We start from the raw sequence: 14353 nt of genomic DNA on the forward strand, positions 1-14353 counted from the left end.
AGTGAGATTGTCATGTAAGCCGTTGAGATGAGTGTGAACTTGTTAGTACAGTATATCCTAGCTTCTTCTGAAAAATACGAACATTTCAAGGACAAATTGTATGACATCTACTCTTAAATGTGTATGAAAAGAGAGGTTACTGGTACAAGCAATCTTTCTCATGAGACAGTGAAGATTTTATAATTGATCAGAAGTTTCTGTGATACACTGTAGTGTCTGAACAAGTTTGTGTAGCCTCCTTTTGGGAAGGACTTTCTGTTTTCGTTTCTGGGTCTAAAATACATCCTCATCTTTGGAAATCTACTTATTGAAACTTTTAATAATGCCATCTGTCTTCTTTTTCCATTGAAAAATGAAATCTATATTCAATTATACAAGATATTTTTCATTGTTTAATTGTGTCATTACCTATTTCCTATTACGTATGCACTTGAAAATGAATATAGATCTTATCTTAGGTCATGGTGATCTCATTATGCTCAAGTGAATTTCAGAAAGCTGGTGGTTATCCTTTTCCCTTCATTGATAAACATACTTTAAAAAAAAAAATCACATCATATTAAAGAGTAATTCACTTTAACTTTTTGTTAACTCAAAGTTTTCATCCTCTCTCTCTTTTTAATCTGCTAATAACTTTCTTATGTCCTGGTGCTATTTCTAAAATGTTTAGAATTGAGGATTTCTCTCTCTCTACTATTTCTGTAGAATAAACAACATTATACTGCAGGAATCTAAGATCTTATATCTCTTAAAATCATGCTATCTGAGCCATAATGCCATTTCTATGGACATATGCATTTAGTGAATATATAATTATGTCATTTATCTCTCTCCACATGCATATATATATTTATTTGTTATAAAATTACATATATTTGTTTATAGATAGAGGTAGATATATATATAAAGTATCTCTGTTTCTATTTTTATTCTCTGCTCTAACATTAAACACAGCACTGAATTCAAAACAAATAATTCATTGAAGTTGGTACATTAGGTTTTTATTTTTAAACTGTGCTATAAAGGTATTTTAACTGAAGGCCACTGTTACCTCTCCATAAATCTCAACATTCTCCTGAAGTGAGATTCAGTTGTCTCTTTTGCCACTTGGCCTAATGGAGTATTTATTTAAGATGGCACGTGAAGTATTTCAGAGTTTTCCTTAAGCTCCTTGAATCCGCCTATGCCTATTCATAATTACAAAGGCATTAGTGATCTTCTTCTAAAAATATAAGCCATATTGTGTCTCTCCTTTGCTCAAAGCATTCCAAGAACTTCACATCATCCTTGGAATCAAATCTGAAATCCTTGTAATGGTTTTAGTAGGTAGATCTTACACTGTTCGATCCCTGCCAGCTTTTCTAATTTCTAACCATGTTTCCCTGGTCTGTTCCAGATGAGCTACGTGAGAGAACTTAGTCTGTGTCAAACACACTGAACTGACTCACGCTTTACAGCCTTGCCATTGCTGTTTCTTTTACATGAAATTCTGTCCAATTTCCGTATCTCCTAACTGGCTCGTTTCTTCACATTATTCATATCTTTATTCATGTAAGAAATATACGTGTTTGTCTCAGAGGTCTTCTTTACCACATGTCTTAGTCTGCCCAGGCTGCTGTAACAAGATGCCACAAGGCTGGATGGCTTAAACAACGGAAATTTAGTTTCTCACAGTTGTACAGTCTGAGAAGTCCAAGTTAAAGGTGTTGGCAAATTCAGTTTCTGGTGAGGAATTTCTTCATGACTTGTAGATTATTGCCTTCATGCTGTGTCCTCACACAACCTTGCCTCAGTGCCTGAACATAGAACAAATTCTCTGGCAAGTCTCTCCTTGTAAGGAAACTAATCCTTATGAATCAAGGCCCCGCCCTTATGACTTCATTTAACCTTGATTACTTCATTTGAGGCCAAATACAGCTACACTAGAGGTTAGGATTTCAGCATATGGATTTGAGGAAACACAAATATTCAGTCCATAACATCACTGAAGTAGTATACTTTGTCATCTGCTGTTCCATTCCCTAATTCTGCTGTGATTCTTCTGAATTCAAAACTATTTAAAATGGTACTACACATTTGTTTTCTTGTTTATGAAATCTCAATGAAGCCAGGTATTTTGTCATTTTTAAAAATTCGTATTCCTAGGATCTAATACTTGACAAGCATTTATTAGAATAATTAAATATTTTAAAGACAATTTAATTCATTACTGAATAATGATGGAAAGAGTCAATAGCATTTGGGAAACAAAGTTAGACACCAGAATATGATGAGCACTTAAGCCTTGTGACTTGTTAAGTCTTATGTTGACTTTCCAAATGAAATGGAGGATTGGGGATGTAGTCATATAATTAATATTTAACAAATTTTCTAAAACAATAGTTCATTTTTAAAGCACCATGGAAAATTTTCTCATTCTTTACATACACATGCAATCACATGATGAGCCATGGAAGCTCACCTCACTCCTATTATAATTTGTGTTGCTCAAATTTCTATTAAGAAACTCTTCTAACTTTTTGCTGTGTTTCTACATAGTTCTTTTTCAAGGTGTCAACAATATATCCCCTTTGATGATTATAGGATGCAAAGCACATTTTTATATAATTATAGAAGGTATTTAAAATGCAAATACCCTTAGGAGAGAGGTAACAGTGAAATTACTTAAGAGAGAAACAGTTTGTAAAGCAACTTTTTTAGAGTTTTACAGACCAAAATATTAGAATTTTCAAAGAATGCATTTTTTGAAAGTAATGAAAAACTAGTGTTTAATTTTTTCATTGTACCATTTGCATTAATCAAAGAATACATTTTTATTTAGACATTTTTTATTTTTTGTTTTGTCTTAGCACTGGTGTTCTCATTACTATGTTTTGCCTATATGTTTAAAAAATAAAGATGTCTTCTCTTCACTTTCCCCCTCACATAGTATAAAACAAATTAATTAGTGCAAATATTCATATTTGAACATATATTTTTCTTCCATGACTCTACAGTGCACTCACTAGGGGGAAAGATTGGTTGGGAAAAGTCTTTAGGATGGAATAATTACTTCTGATATGATAATGGATCCCTTGAATCTTGTGACAGTTTCATCACTTGACCCATTGATTTCAGGGAACGTTTCTAGTACTTAAACAAAGCTACATTTTCAGCGGATGTTGGAAAGGATGTCAAGGAAAACCACTCCTCCAAGCATCACGTCTAACCTTCAATATCTCATTATTGACCAGATGCTGGCTCATTCATTCAAATTACTTAATTGAACAATTCAATTCTAGACATAAAGTAGACAAATTAATTTAGTGATTGTCAATAAGCTGACATTCCCTGTGAAAGTTTAGAAACTTTCCATACATTTTGCAATAGTATTCAGTTGACCCATTTTAAAAACCCATTATTTGAATAAGCCTTACCTTAGTTAGCTTTAAATTCTGCTTCCAAACACTATTTGTATTTTATGTTAGTTTACATTTTCTTTTCCTTATTCATGAAGAATTTTACTCTTGTGTTAGTATCTTGACTTGGTTCATCTTACAAACTTTATTTTGGCTTTATTGCTTACTAGTGTGGATTCAACTTCACCATATAAATCAACATTTTTAGAAAAGTATTCAGTTCAATCTTGATATAAAAATTTTAGATGGCGGATAGGATATTGCAATCTAATCCATGCTGAAAACAGCGCAGGGTTTATGTTCTCAGTGCTGCTATTACCACCATTTCCAAAGTTCCTTCAGTTTTTCTTCACAGATTCTTGGTTTTATTCACAAAGAATTAAGAACTTATAAAAATATTTTCCTTATTGAAAAGAAAATAACTCTTTAGAAAAGTACTTAAAGTTAAAGGAAAATAATCATAGTTTCCTTAGATACCAGTTTTAATTTGTCTTTTATCTCAAGATCATAAGTGATATGATGAATTTTGCCTGTATATTCAATAATTTCCTAAGAATATCACATATAAACAAAATAATCTCTGTAAAGTGTACACATACATATTTAGGAGAGTTCTTTGAGCTTTTTGTAGGACAATTAATGATAAATTAAGTTTGAAGTTATAAAATAAAAAAGTTTATATGTTTAATATATTAGTAAAAGTGAAGTTTAACAAAGAGCTAAAGTCAAGAATGGCATAGTTTTAAGTTTGGCTAAGTGAATTATAAGTTGTTTATACTTTTTATATGGAAGAGTATATACTATATAATTAATTTTATATAAATTTCTAGTCAGTTGCAAAGAAGTCTGTGGTCACAGAAAGCAGGTGAGTGGTTGCTTGCAGAATTTGAGTGGGTAGATGAAGAAAGGTGGAGGGAGAGAGGTGCACAGGGGCATGAGGAGATTTGGGAAGGTGAGCTACATATTCGTGATCTTGATTTTGGTAATGGTTTTGCAGTTGTACACACATGTCAAGTCATATCAAATTGTACACTTTAAATTGCTGCAGATTATTATATATAAATTATATCTCAGTGATGCTGGAAATAACCGACAGAACTGAAAGGATAAGTAAATACTGGGGAGCTTTAACACTGCTCGATAGTTAATAGAACAGATGATACATTAGTCAAGGTATAAAAGATTTGAAAAACTATTAAATAATCAGAATGACCTAATGGAAATACAAAGAACATTGCACTTGAGGAAAAAAAATGACAGAATACATTCTCAACCACACATATAAAATTTACCAAAAATAACTATACACTGGGAGATGGTATCAATGGTGAATACTTCTACATATTTAAGGCAAATTTCATATTGATTTAAAATAATTAGTCCAGAGAATAGAAAGTGAACACTTTCCAACCACTTATATGAAGCAACTATAACTTTAGTTAAAAATCTGACAATGATTTTATCACAAAGGATTATTAAAGTCCATTTTTTCATGAACATAGATGCAAAAATTCGAATCAAAATATTATCAAAACAAATTAGAGCTATAAAGCAATAGGGCTTTGACCGAGATTTACTTTTGAAGTAAACTCCTAAATTTATCCGTTCCCACTCCCTTTCCCCTGGTAACCATGAAATTTGTTTACTGTGTCTGCGAGTCTTTCTGTTTTGTAGATGAGTTCATTAGTATTGTCTTTTTTCTTTCTTTCTCTTTTTAGATTCCACACATGAGTGATATCATATGGCATTTTTCTTTCTCTTTCTGACTTCAGTTAGAATGACGATCTCCAGGTCCATCCACATTGCCATAAATGGCATTATCTTATTCTTTTTATGGCTGAGTAATATTTAATTGTATAAATATACCACAACTTGCTTTATCCAGTCCTCTGTCGTTGGACATTTAGGTTGCTTCCATGTCTTGGCTATTGTAAATAGTGCTGCTAGATCCTATATCTTAGTAGTGCCAGGTACACAAATACATGGTTCCAATTATTTCAAAGAGGTGTTAAGTATGTGTCTCATCACAAAAATTTGGATATATTATAATATTATACTTAAAAATTATGTGACTTAAAAAAATTATATCCTGTAGTTAGCCTTTTTTCTCTTTTGTTGAAAGATTTATTTTTTTGTGGAAAAATACATAGTAGTAAGGACAATGTTTCATGACATTCCAAAACACAATTTAAAGCCAATTTGCAGTTATCAATCACTTTTGATTACAAACATCACTGATTTGCCAGACTTTTATTAAATATTTAAGAACATATAAGTTCCATCTTCTTTTTAAAAAATCGTTAATTATCTTTGGATTGTCTGCAAATCAACTGGAATGCTATTAACTAATTCACAGAACATTGCTTTTGAATGTCTTCACTTAAATGATACAGCATTTATTTCATTGTAATAATAGATAGTGAAGTTCTTTGGATTCTTTGTATGATAGTAATTTGACCTGATAAGCTTGAAAACTATTAATGAAAAAGGGTCAAGTACCTGGTAAAGATGCCAGAAATTCTGACATTTTACTTAGTATATAACCAACACTACTGAGAATAAAAATTAATAAGCAGTTAAATAAAATGAATTAATTTTGATCCTTTTACAAAGGTATCAATACTTTTAACACTTTCAAAAGTAACCATCCATCATTCATGAAAGAAAGGCAATTAATAATTTCCACATAACAGTAGCCTCTTTGTTAATATGGTTCCCCAATATTTGCGTGTATATAGCTTGCCAACTTTGAGTGGCAATTTAGTTATTGGCATAATTCTAGTAAGATGTTTTGCAGATAGCTCAGTTCTTGTCCATCTAATTACACAAATTTGGGAGATGAATATATCAATATGTGTACCTGAAATTAAGAGGAGAAAACAAACCACAAATGCTAAGTAATGTCAATAGTTGAAATTGTCTTGAACGGTTTTATCTCAAATTTGACATATTCTCAAGAAAAAAAACTAATGAGGGCTATCAGGACTGAATTGAATAGTTTTAAAAATTACACTACAGAAACATTTATAATATAGAATGAGATATCTATATAGTAATGTAAACTATAAAGTTTGTATTTAATATAGTAATGCAAACCATAATATTTGCAACATGCGTAAAACTACAAACCAATGAAATTCAAATTAAAAAATTAGTAGATTTAAAATAATTTAAAATTGTACAAATATTTAAGCATCCTATAGGTTTAGTAATAAAATATAAATTTTATAGTTTACATTTCACTTATAGACGTGCTTCTTTTGTTCTTAGGACATAGATCATACATAATTAAGAAAATTATTACTTTAATTTTAAAAAATAATTTTAAATTGAGGAACATTTGAGTTTGACACATTTTTACTAACTTGCAATATGATTTCTCAATTCTTCCTTTATATGTATTTATTAAAATACTGCAAATTCTTATTTGGACACTGCACAGTAAAATGGTGTCAATTGACAATTGAAAACACAAACTTTTGGTCAATAAAATAAAGTTGATAATTCAGTGTTAGGGTGATTATCCAGATGATCCAGATGTGCTCATATTAATTTTTAGATTAACATTAAAATTTAAAAATTAACAATAAATTTAAAGGTTCAAGGATTTTATGGAGGTAAGAAACTACATATATAAGAAACACTGCTCCAGGCGATTCAGATCAATACATTGTACTTGTGTCTAAAATTTCCAGATCAATATGGATACAGATGATGTTTGGTGCTAATTTTTACATTTCTCTCTTTGAGTCTACACTTTGCAAATATTAATATAGATTTCTTATTTCTCCAAATTTTCCTGGTGGAAAATTAATTAACTTACCAAGTATTTATTGATTGCCTGATATAACCCTGGGTACCATGTAATACTGAAGCATTAGATAATTTAATCATTTAAGCTAAATTCTCAGCCTTAGAAATCTTTTTGTAGTTTTGACATGTAGAAGCCTGCCTCTGACTCATCATTGGTTTTTTTTGAAGAGATAATTGTTTCATGTCCTCAGACTCCAGGGTTCCAATTTCCCTTTCAGGACAAAGGCTTTTGAAAGTTAAAAGTCAATTTTGTTTGTTTTCCATGGTAGCATCCCTTTCATTACATAATAAGCATTTAGTAGTCTAATACCATAATATATGCAAAGAAGACGATGAGTACATGTGGAAGAAGAGATTCTCTCAGGTAGTGGGAAGTAACAGAATATGCATTTTTGCTTATGCATCTAAAATATTGTACACATGTGCATGAACAATACACAGAATGCTCACTGTATATATTTATTAATTTAGTCTGTTAAAATAATTAAACCACTTCCAAGTACTAAATGTCTAGTTGCAGGAAGATTATAACATAGAACTTAATATAAATTCTGAGTATATGAAATGTCTGTTACAGATTTCCACCCCACATTCTATTTGGAGATGTAACCTAGCCCATTAAATGAAGGAGAGTATTTCTTTTCTCCTTATATATATGAGCTGACTTTTTGACATATTTTAGCAGACAGTATCTTGTGGAAGTGATACTGTGTAACTTTCAAGGCTAGATTGTAAGAGAGCCACATGTTCTGCCTTTGCATTTTGGAACGCTCTTGGGAACCTGTGTATCTTCCTCTGAGGACACCCAGGCAGCCGCCCAGGGAGGCTGGACCTGTTAGAGAGCTGAAGCCTCTGACAGGCTAGGTTGGGCTCTCAGTCAGCAGCTAGCACCGAGCACCAGCTGGGTGAGTGTCCCTGTTCAGATTCCAGACAGCCAGTACCTGGAACCAGGAGTTCAAGAACTGCCTGGTCAACTCACAGAATCAGAAGAAGAAATAAATGGTTATTATTTGGGCTGCTAAGTTTTGGGGTGATTTGTTATACAGAAGAAATAGATAAGCAAACAAGTCATGAATTTATAGCTCTGGCTTAAAAAAGATGCAGTGAAATCTTTTCATGGAAAGTAGTTGGAGGATCATCTTATACGTTTATCTTCGGCTGCTGTTATCTACCTCTTTACCAGTAATCCTAAAATATATGTTATTTAAACCAGGGGTTAGGAAACCGTAGCCCAGGGAGTTGTTACGGGTTGAATCGTGTTCTCCAAAAAGATTTGTTGGAGTCCTAACTCATGGTCCTTGTGATCTTATTTGGAAATAGGTGGGCCCTACTCCTTATAAAAAGAGGAAAAAAGACACAGAGACAGACACAGGGAGAACACCATGTGACAGTAGAGACAGATTAGAGAGATACCTCCAAAAGCAAAAAGGTATTAAAAGGATTGTCAGCAACTACTAGAAGCTAGGAGAGAGGCCTTGAACCAGTTATCTTCAGGACACCCAGAAGGAATCCACCCTACTGACACCTTGATTTCAGACCTCTAGTCTCCAGAGCTGTGAGAACATAAGCCGTTGTTTTATCCGCCAACGTGTGCTAATTTGTTATGGTAGCTCTAGGATACTTATACGAGGTCAATTCCAGCCCACCACCTGTTTTTGTAAATAACATTTTATTGCACTGCAGCAAAGTTTTTCATTTATGTACTGTCTATGGCTGCTGTCATGCCACAGTGGCAGAGTTCAGTAATTGCTGCAGAAACCAAATGGCCTGCAAAGCTTAAAATATTTACCATGTGGCCCTTCAGAGAAAAAGTTCACTGACATCTGATTTAAAATACATAGAGGTGTTGCTCTATATGGTCAGAAGTGGGCAAGCTTGTAAGTGAATGTTTCTGACTACATATGTATGTACATGATCATATACATACACACAAGCACACATACACACACAAACATAATGTATAGTATGTAAACATATACACGGGAGTATATTTATTCACATGTGTGTACATATATGTAAGTGTACATCTATATATATGTTAAATGTCAAATTCTTTCCATTGGAGATTTCTGAGGAAAAAAAACAATACATTTACAGTATCTTCCTCTGCAGCAAATACAATAATAATGCTCTATTGTAACGGGGATACTTAGCAATCAAATAAGTCATCTATTAAAGTATTTGTTTAGTTCCTTGTACAGATTTTGTGATACATAAATAGGATTTTTTAATATTACTTTGTCCTGGAAACATTAAAATTTTAGCCTTTTTTTATGATGATAGTTATAAGTATAGTGTTTTGATTGCTAAATAAAAAGTGTCAGTTGTTTTATGGTATCTCTTTACACAAAATCAAAGAACTGAAACCTCATAGTTGCTTTTAAGTCACATTTCAAATCAGTAATATTTGAATTAAACTTGAAATTGTGAATTTCAGCTGGCTCTGATTTAGTAGCTCTAGAAAATTGGAGAAAATATTTTGACATAAAATCTGAAGCTCCAGTCAGAATTTCCTGAATATACGTAATCATAAAATAAAAGAAATATGCTGTATTATCCTAAAGATAACCTTCATAAGATTGGAATGGTCTCCACATTAATGAAACATGGAAACCTCAATCAAAAAAGTATAAATCTTAAGGAAACCCAAATCAACCCTACATAAGTTTTATATCTTCTGAATATACATTCTCTTTGTACACCCTCACATTTTAAAGTGATTTTTTTTGAACTAATGCCTTCTTCCTAGTATAATTACTGCTAACATATGTCTCTGGAAGAGTCAGTCTTTATGGAAATAGTTCTTTGACAGTATATTTCACTTTATATCCTTTGGTGATAGTTTCCTTCTTTTAATCAAAAAGTAGAAAACAGCATTGTCTCCTGTATTTGGGATGGGTTAAAATATGTTACGTCTGTGTGTGTGTGTGAGCAGTATTAAGGGGGATAGCACAGAAAGAGAAAAAAGAAAATTCTCTATGGGAGGATTTGGCTCTTATCTTTTAAAATGGTTATAGTTTCAAAAATTCTGGCTTATCTACTAGATGATGTTTAGTGAGTATCTCTTTTGTATGTTTTTTTTTTATTATAGTCAGTTTACATTGTGTTAATTTCTGGTGTACAGCATAATGCTTCCATCATACATGAACATACATATATTTATTTTCATATTATTTTTCACCATAAGTTACTACAAAATATTGAATATAGTTCCCTGTGCTACATAGTATAAAGTTGTTGTTTATCTACTATGTATATATATTAGTTAGTATCTGCAAAACTCAAAACTCCCAATATCCCTTCCCACCCCCCTCCCCTGCTGGTAACCATAAGTTTGTTTTCTATGTCTGTGAGTTTGTTTCTGTTTTGTAAATAATTTTTTTTTTTAAAGATTCCCCATACAAGTGATATCATCTGGTATTTTTCTTTCTCTTTCTGGTTTACTTCGCTTAGAATGACATTGTCCAGGTCCATCCACGTTGCTGCAAGTGGCGTCATTTTATTTTATCTTTTTTAATGACTAAGTCATATTCCATTGTGTAAATATACCAACAGCTTCTTTATCCAGTCATCTGTCACTGAACATTTAGGTTGTTTCCATGTCTTGGCTATTGTAAATAGTGCTGCTGTGAACACTGAGATGCATGTATCTTTTTGAAGTAAGGTTCCCTCTAGATAAATGCTCAGGAGTGGAATTGTTGGATCATGTGGTAAGTCTATTTTTAGTCTTTCGAGGAATCTCCATACTGTTTTCCACAGTGGCTGCCCCAAACTACATTCCCACCAACAGTGTAGGAGGGTTCCCTTTTCTCCACAGCATCTCCAGCATTTATCATTCGTAGACTTTTAAATGATGGCTATTCTGACTGGTGTGAGATGATATCTCATTGTAGTTTTGATTTGCATTTCTCTGATAATTAACAATATTGAGCATTTTTTCACATACTTATTGGCCATTTGTATGTCTTCATTGGAGAATTGCTTGTTCAGGTCTTCTGCCCATTTTTGGATTGGGTTGTTTAATGAATATCTGGTAGCACTTTTGATTTACATATATGGTCTATTTATGAGCAATATTTAAAATAAATGTCAGTGAACTTACACCATATTCTATCAAAAAGTTACAATTCCTCTATGAAGCAGGAATAAGATATTCAGTGGACTTTCACTGTTCACCGAGCAATGACAACTGGAAATGCAAGTTAAAGGTTGAAAGAAATTAAGAAAGCTTCATTATAAAGGAATCTTAAGAAAGGAGAGCATTTTAACAGGGGAATGAGCCAGTTCTATTGCCTCTAATGATCACTCTAGCCCTCCCTCCTCTTTTGTACTACCATCAATCTAGGAGAGGGAAAAGAGGTTCCTTTGAATTATGAAGGAGGGGACATTGTGGTTTTGTTTCCCTTTTCCCCACGGTGGAGGTGGGGGGTGGGTTGACTGTGCTATCCTTTCAGTGAAGATGATGATGTTCAAGAGATTAACTCCTAGAGATTGCTGTGCCTAATGGAAGGGGAGACTGCCTTTCTTTGAACAGGTATCTGCTTATGCAATGCATTTAAGGTTATGTGGAAAATGTGGTATAACCTATAAACAGTCTCAGCCTAAATAAAACAATGATACCATAACTAAATTATCTTCAGTGAATCAATGTAAAAAAGTTACCAGAATGTAAATACATATTTAAGAGAACATTTAATTTTATAGACCATAATTATTAAATGCAAAACATGTTCAGATTTAAGAAATATAATCAACAAACTAATAATACTTGTATGACTGTAAGCAATGGCTATCCTTCAACCAGTATCTTTAGTCTACCAATAGTAGGATTTTTCCTTTTAGGAAGAACAGATCACTAAAATCATGGTGACTCTCAAATGTTTGAATGTTTGGAGCAATGTACTTTCAAATGTTCCAAGACTCTACTATCCCAGACTGGTATTTCCAAACTCGATGATTTGGGCTCATGAGCCCCATTCCCAGCATTAACTGCAATCTTACCACTCTCCTCCAATAAGATTACAATCCTACCAGCTGAATGTATTTTTAATATATTTTAATTTTTAGTTAATAATTCACGTTTTCTCTAAAGTATTCAGCATTACTGATTCTCCCACTGTTTCTAAAAGCACATCTGATTCTGAACAAATAAAAGTATTTTGGATAAAAAGACAAATATTTCCACACAAAAATAAGTAAATTTTAGAATACATTTGGAAGCAAAAAGGCAGTTGAACTAATACTCAGTATTTAATTTTATCTGAGAATTCTCTGTTCCTTAAAACACTTTGGAAAATACTTTTAAGACAAAAGTCGTGCACTTGTAAACAGATGCTATGTAGTGTCTCTTTGTACCTTAGTATTTAAAATGTCTTTTTACATCCCTGCAGAAAAACAGTGCCGTCTCGATTGCTTTCTGTTCCCTGAGCCTAGCATTTTCATGGTTACTGCTGGCTCTGAGCTCCTGCTTTGCTGAATTAATTTAATTTAGGAATCATATTACATTTCACTTGTGTTTTCCTGCTTATACCTTAGTGAAATTCAAGGCCTTTTTATTTCATTTCTTCCCCAACAGACAACTTACATAGTATTAGTTTGCAATAAAGGTTTTAGAAAAAAAATTGGAAATTGAAGTTAAGTATTCTAATTCCAATCAATTCTTCATCCTTTAGAGCTCTGAAACTTGAGTTGGCATCCTTCGTGCTTCACATCTTGTGTTTCACTTAAGAAGCCATTGAGAAACTTACATATATAGCTGTCTCCTACTTGATAAAAACTTTTAAATTTATTTTTATATTTAGTTAATGGCTCATATTTTCTCCAAAATGTTCAGCATTACTAAAAGTTAGATAGCTATAGAGAACTAACGGGTCTAATAATACTCTTTCCATGTCCTAAAGAAACATCATGATAGGTAGGTGTCTTGTTTTTTTCTTTCATAAAACAAGCAAGCATACAAAAAAAAAAACCCAACTTTCTCAAAAAGGGATAAGATATAAAAGACCTCTATCCCGGTTTTTAGTGTTGCCTAGAATGTATTCAATTGAAATATCTTCTTTGCTATCGTAGTTATTAACTCATGCACAACAGTGGGAAAATTTCTATAATCATAATACACAGTCCAAGTTTCTCTCTAAGGCAAAGAACATCTATTATAATACAGTGGTTTAAGAAGCTATAGGAAGATGACAGGAGGAAGCCAAGGGATTAAGAAGACTCAAGAGATGAACTTTGGGAAGAAATCAGATTTATCTATGTATGAGTATAAAGCACATAAAGCTAAATTTATTTCTGGACTGAATTATATCACCTACCCTGTAATAAAAGCATTATGATTGAATGATTTAGGCACATCTCTAGATGAATTCAATATTCCCAATACTATTATCATCCTCATGTATATTCATCTTAATCATCTGAAATTTTCAAAGCATGATAGATATATGGAATGTTGGTCCTGAAAGGAAACTAGGAGGGTATATCCAATCCTCTTATTATAAAAATTAATAAAGTATAGATGATGAAATATTTTCATCAAAACTATGCAGAGAAATGCCCAAGTAGAATCCTGATCGCCTGCCACTGACTCCTGAGATTATTCTAAGGTTTTTTTTTTGTTTTTGCAGCTGAGGTTTAAACTATTATACTGTTCTCTTACCTATAATGGAAAATGTGTAATTTTTAACCTATATGTATCTGTGTTTAGCACAAGTTATAAAATATGTATTTTTAGAAAGGTGTATGTCTTAGTTCTATACTATAACAAAAATACCGTAAACTGAGTGGCTTCAACAACAAATAACCATTCTTCACAGTTCTGGAGGCTAGGAAGTCTAAGATCAAGGTGCTGGCAGATTCTGTGTCAGGATTTCAACAATGGTTTTAGGCTTTTGTAAAAGAGTAAAATAAAGCTTCAGATTGCTGAGCATGATATTTATAGTTATGGCATTAGGTATTTACTATTTTGATGTTTACACAATAGTTTTTATATTCTTTTCTCATTAGACCTTCCTTACCAGCCCTATATGTACTATAAAGAACGTTTGTCACATGGCAGTTTAGACAAAGGTGTTTACCTTTCCTTGTATACTGAAACTTTGCTGATATGTGAGAACAACACAAAGAAAATGTGTAAACCTATA

This window comes from Camelus dromedarius, chromosome 11, assembly GCF_036321535.1.
Source record: "Camelus dromedarius isolate mCamDro1 chromosome 11, mCamDro1.pat, whole genome shotgun sequence".
Taxonomy (NCBI): Eukaryota; Metazoa; Chordata; class Mammalia; order Artiodactyla; family Camelidae; genus Camelus; species Camelus dromedarius.